General features: G+C 53.3%; 1 long non-coding RNA gene across 1 annotated transcript; it reads right to left on the reverse strand.

Annotated features, from left to right (window-relative positions):
• Positions 1–2069: 2069 nt before the first annotated feature.
• On the reverse strand, positions 2070–3534 carry LOC141576397 (uncharacterized). The gene is made up of 3 exons (XR_012504772.1): positions 3233–3534; positions 2597–2725; positions 2070–2406 (listed from the first exon to the last, which is right to left on the reverse strand). It is a non-coding gene; the product is annotated as an uncharacterized LOC141576397 (long non-coding RNA).
• Between the last annotated feature and the right edge of the window lie 1960 nt (positions 3535–5494).

Raw genomic sequence — 5494 nt, forward strand, 5'->3', positions numbered from 1 at the left:
AATGACTGTGCTCCCAGCTACCATTTATTCCCCATGTGTTAGGAAGGGTGAAAGGAGACTGGGGCCGTCCGGAAATGTTCTGGACCAAGAGTATGGTAATTGACAAGACCTGGGTTTGAGGTCACGACCTGGTCATGGAGAGATTGTGTTTGTGACCATTCTGTTCCAGGCAGGCACTGTTCCAAGAGCTGGGGGTACTGCAGGGGTAGTAAGTAACGCAGAGGGCGGGAAAGGCGGGATGCAATTTTTAGTGTCACCATGAAAGCTTCTGCTGAGATAGAAGTGTCTTTTGAGGACCTGAAGGAGATCAGGAAGTAAGCCAGCTGGAACCCAGGGGAAGAGAGTTCCTGACAGGAAAGAGCCAGGGCAAAGGCCCTGAGGCAAGAGTGGGCCTGGCATTTTTGAAAGGCTAAGGACGCCAGCGTGGCTGAACCAGAATGAGCATGTGACAGAGTGGGAGTGGGTGAGGTCAGAGGGGAAATGGGCTGGACCACACCTGGATTCTCAGTCCACTCTAAGGTCTTTGGCTTTGTCTCTGAGCAAGAGTCCCTTTTGGAGACTTTTTAACAGAAGAGTGATGCGATCTGACATGTTTTAAAGTATCCCAGCAGCTTTGGTTCATCTGTCAGGCCAAGGCAGTAGACTGATTCTAGGCTTTGCTGGGTGAGGGAGGGAGGATCACACTGAAATCAGGCCCTCAAGCCCGGCATGCTGTAGATCGAGAGCTGCAAGCCAAGAGGATGCTGGAGATCTGCAGAGGGTCCCCCTTGAGTCTTCAGGGGACACCGAGCAACAAAAGTGTGTGAGGAAACTACCCCAGGCCCGGGAGAGGGCTGCCAGAAAGGGTGAAAGGTAGCTTTGTGCAGTGTTCCAGCAGGACCTAGGTGACCCCTGTCCCCAGTGGCCAGAATGGGAACCTTGTCATTCAAGAGGCATGAGGAAGGGCACTCAGAAGGGTACTCAGAAGGGTCTTGCCTCCGTTGTCGGAAGGTAATTCTACACTAAAAGCTGCCCTAGTACCACGTAGCAAATCTTAAAAGCAAGATTCTAAAGAATCAAGTTGTTTCCAAGCAACCACAGCACTTGAAGATGAAGTCCAAGAATATGTTTAGAAATCCAAAAATATATAGCACCCAAGGTAAACTATACAAGGTCTGTTATCCAATCAGAAAAACATTTGATATGCAAATATTAACTAAAACCCAACCCACTGTAAAGAGATCAGTCAATAAAAGGCATCCAGATTGGAAAGGAAGAAGTAAAACTTCCCTTTATTCCCAGATAACAAGATCATCTATGGAGAAAGTCAAACGGAATCTACAAAAGAGTGACTAGAACTAATTTGTGAGTTTAGCAAGACTGCAGGGTATTTTAGAGGGAGCTAACTCCCGTGCCCAAACACTTAAGCAATTGTCCCAGCCCTTTTCTTCGCTGATCTGAAACAAGGCCAGTCAGCCACAAAATTCCTATCTTCTCATGCACACTCAGTTTATTTGGGCAGGAAACTAACTCAATGGTGACACAGACATGGGGAAACCAGAATTCTGGCGGGAGAGTGCATTTTCTGAAGAGCCACTGTGTGCTGCAGATCAAGAGTTTAAAAAAAAATAAACAGAAAAATAAACTTCTATCTCAGTATGTCTACCTTTTGGAATCTATCTTGAGGAAATAACCATTCACGCAAAGACATGTACAAAGAGTCCATTGAATCGTTACCTATAGTGAGAAAAAAAGAGCAATTTGAACTGTCACCAATTACATTATAATGCCTCTTTTATGCATCCATTCAAAAACATGGTTTGGAAGGATTTTTAGAGAAAGGCTCGTATGTTAAATGAAAAGAATTTAAAACTAAGAAAATATTCCAAAACGTTGATAGTATTTAGTGCTGGGTGGCAAGACTTAATTAATTTTCATTTTCTCCCATTTCCTACATTGTCTTCAATGGCCTAGTACTACTTTAGTATCTGAATCCCAGACCTCCACTCCCTCCAATCTAAGGAGAAAAGAAAGTAAATAAGCAGATTCTGTAGCTGAAAAAACACTCAGACACAGAACAGTAGTTCAGTTTGATTTTCTGCAGTAACAAACATTTAATCATCTCCCTTCCCCAGCAACAAGGAAACAAAACAAATGGGCCCTGAGCACCCATGGGCCCATATAGGCCAAAAAGAAAAAGCAGACTCCAAGAATAAAGTGGTATCTACTGCGGGAATCAATGCCTTGGGAAAGGAAGCACTGCCTGGCATGGGACACAAGGTTGGGCTTCAGCCCCCTTTTCCTGGCAGAGACTTAGGGGGAAACAGGGGTCCAAAGCGCTGCATGTTCTGCACCACCAGGGAAAGCTGGTCAAGAAAGGAAGTGAAGGAAAGTCCAAGGAGGCGAGTATCTCGAGCAGTCCATCTCCTAAAAGTGAGGGGAGAGGAAAATCAAGCTGGCAGTGAGAACTCTTGCCGAGACCCGGTCCAGCCCACCCTCCCTTTAGACCCCACACTGAGCGGTTTCGCATCTCCATTAAAACAGTCCCCGGTCTGAGGTGGGCTCTTAGCGTATCCCGCACCCCCACCCCCAGCCCAGGGGCCCTTCTAGAACTGACACGACCAGGAAGCTGCCTATCACTGCCAGTTCCTTCCGAATGGCATGCAGATGAGGTTCCACACGAGGAGCCAGGGACCTGCGGGCCACCTCTGCCTCCATGGGAGACAGGAACGGCACTCTCATGGTGCTGCAAAAGTGGTTAAGGTTCCATCTGTCAACAACAGACCAGTCATCTGCCTGTGCCTCTGGTCTCGAGCCTCCAGGCCTGCTTTCCCCCCAGGCAGCCCTCAGACCGCTCACAGCCCCCCACCCCCACCCCCTGTGCCCAGTCACAGGAGGCCCCGGGGGCCTGTTCATCTCCTCAGTCCAACCACGGCCCCGCCACTGTCTCCCCAGCCCAGTCTCCTCCTACCCCCTCCGGCCTTCTTCTCTGCCTCTTGCACCCTCAGGCCGTCCCCCACCCCCAACACACACTCACTCTCACACAAACACACACACACACACACACACACACACGCCTGCGCGCGCGCGCGCGCACGCTGCTCTGACCTCTGACCTTCCTCCTGATGTCCGGCCTTTCCCTTCTAGCTGCTACCAATCCCTACTTGCGCCCCTTCCTGAACAGCCTCACCCCTCGTGCTCCCCCGGCCCACTCCACACTCCTTGGCCACAGTCCGTTCCTCCTAAAAGATACAATTGATGAACTAGGATCCTTGGCCGTCTGGCGGCAGGCGCGGGTTCTCCGCCTCGCCCTCTCCCGAGAGGTGCAGCACCAGCACCACCGCCTCCGCGCACACCACGCTGACCAGCAGGGCCACCAGGAACACCCCGCTCATAAGGATTTCCGCGGCCACCATGGCCTCCAGCACCGCCCGCCGCTCCGCCCGCGCCGTCGTGTGGGGCCTGCATGGCTGCCGCGCCGTCCCCCTCAGACACCCGACGCGGAGACACCGCTCTCTCCGCCCACTGCTGGCCGACTGAGGCTCCTCGCGAAGCTCCGCCCCTTCGTGCGCAAAGATACCCAGTGCGCCTGCGCAAACTCACCTCAGGCGCGCCTCCTGGCGTGTGATTGGTTGCCGCCCAGCCCGCCCCACCGCCCACGGGCCGCCCCGGAGACCCCGTCGGCTCGGCGGCGCTGGAGAGGCTGCGCTCCCTCACGAAGCCCCGCTCCCGAGCACTGCGCGCTCCCCCGAGTGCGCCTGCGCAAACACAGCTTCGCGAGGAAGCCGAGGGGTGTGGGCGGGGGTACATGTCAAACGCGCGTCAGTGAAGTGGTTTAGAAAATAAAATAAAATAAATTCTAATAATGGCCGCATTGAACACTGCTCCCAGATTTCTGGCAACTTAACACTCAGCTCCCCAGAGCCCGCATGAGGCAGCTCCCGCTCAGCACTGCTGGTCGGGTCCCTTCCCCTCCTCGCACATCTCCAGACAGTCCTTTCGTTAAACGCCCCTCGGTTCAACACTTTTAATCTTCCTGCTGGTGCCCCGACTAGCACTCCAAGGGTAGATGCGGGCATCTGAGCATTACTTGGGGCACCTCGTGTATCAGTCAGGGCTCATTTGCAGATACCTCAAACCTGTCCGGCGGGTTTTACCCAGGGAATCGAACACCGAACCAGGCGCTGGCTTTACACGGGGAATTGAACACACAGAACCAGGTGCTTACAGAATCATTTAAAGAGCGCCAAGAATGGAATGTAGGCTGAGCTCTGGGGACGACCCAGAGCGCCACAGAACTGACCTCTCAAGGGAGCTGGTACCCAGGCCACAAGGAAGGAGGAGAATCGGCAAGCTGCTGACCCCACCCGTGGTTCTGGGAACCCCTGCCTCTGGCGATGGTCCAAGTCCCAGGACGTTGGCTGGCTTCCAGAGCCACACTGCGGCGGCTAGACCCGCACGGGCCACAAGGCAGGAAGCCTTGGACCCAGGGGCGTGCTGCCGAACCTCTAACAATGGGCTCCCCAGAGGCTTCACGGACCTCCGTGGTGTACACACTCCCACCGCGGCCGATTTCGGGCTACCAACGTGACGTCACCGAATGCCGAGCTGCAAAGAGATGCCACCCGTCGGCTGTCCGAGGTGGCGAAGCGCACCACTGCTCTCACCCTGCCTCTCACCCCACACAGACACTCTGATGCTCACACGGAAACCCACGTCTCCGTGACTCCCGGCAAGAGCACCCAGAAGCAGATTTCCGTCTCACGTGGCCTTCCAGACCACATGTGAGTGCGACGAGCTGGCCAAACTTGACCGCATCCAGAATGCCAGTTCCAAAAGGGCCCAGGGAGATGCAGCTTTTATTTCTCCAACGTGTGCAGCAGAAGGAGGCTCACCACACGAAGGCTGGACCAGAAGCTGAGGGGCCAGGCCACAGAATCCACCACAGTGCTCCCTTTGACTCCTCCACATCTATACCTCTGCTTTTAATACGTAGTAACAGCAAACACTCACTACGTTCCAGATGCTGTTTCAAGGGCTTTAACGTGTGTTAATCCATCATGCAAGCTTTCCGACAACAATGCCAAAGTCAGTCTCCTGTCTACCACGATGCGTCTCTCCTCCAAACAAACACAAACACACCCACTGTCTCCCCGACACCAGCGGCTCACAGTCTTACCCTTCTCAGTGGGGCGCGCCTGCCACCTCTAGTTCATTCATCGTATCGTGGGGACAGCCTATAGGCCGTGGATTGAACTATGAAGTTAACTTCCACCAACTCATCCGCTATAAAACAGCAGAGGGAAGTTAGGGAGAGGAGGAGGAGACCGGCTAACGCAAACTTTTATAACGTATGAAACAAGAAATAAAATGGGCACAAGCATTACAGTCCTCGTTTCTGCAATTAGGCATGAGGCCAGAGGTGGTATTTTTCCATTTCTGCCGTGGACTATCCATTCCCTTGTACCTATTGCCCTCAGCCAGCATCCAGCTGATCAGCATGGGGTGCGCCAAG

The sequence above is a fragment of the Camelus bactrianus genome, chromosome X (genome assembly GCF_048773025.1).
Source record: "Camelus bactrianus isolate YW-2024 breed Bactrian camel chromosome X, ASM4877302v1, whole genome shotgun sequence".
Lineage (NCBI taxonomy): Eukaryota > Metazoa > Chordata > Mammalia > Artiodactyla > Camelidae > Camelus > Camelus bactrianus.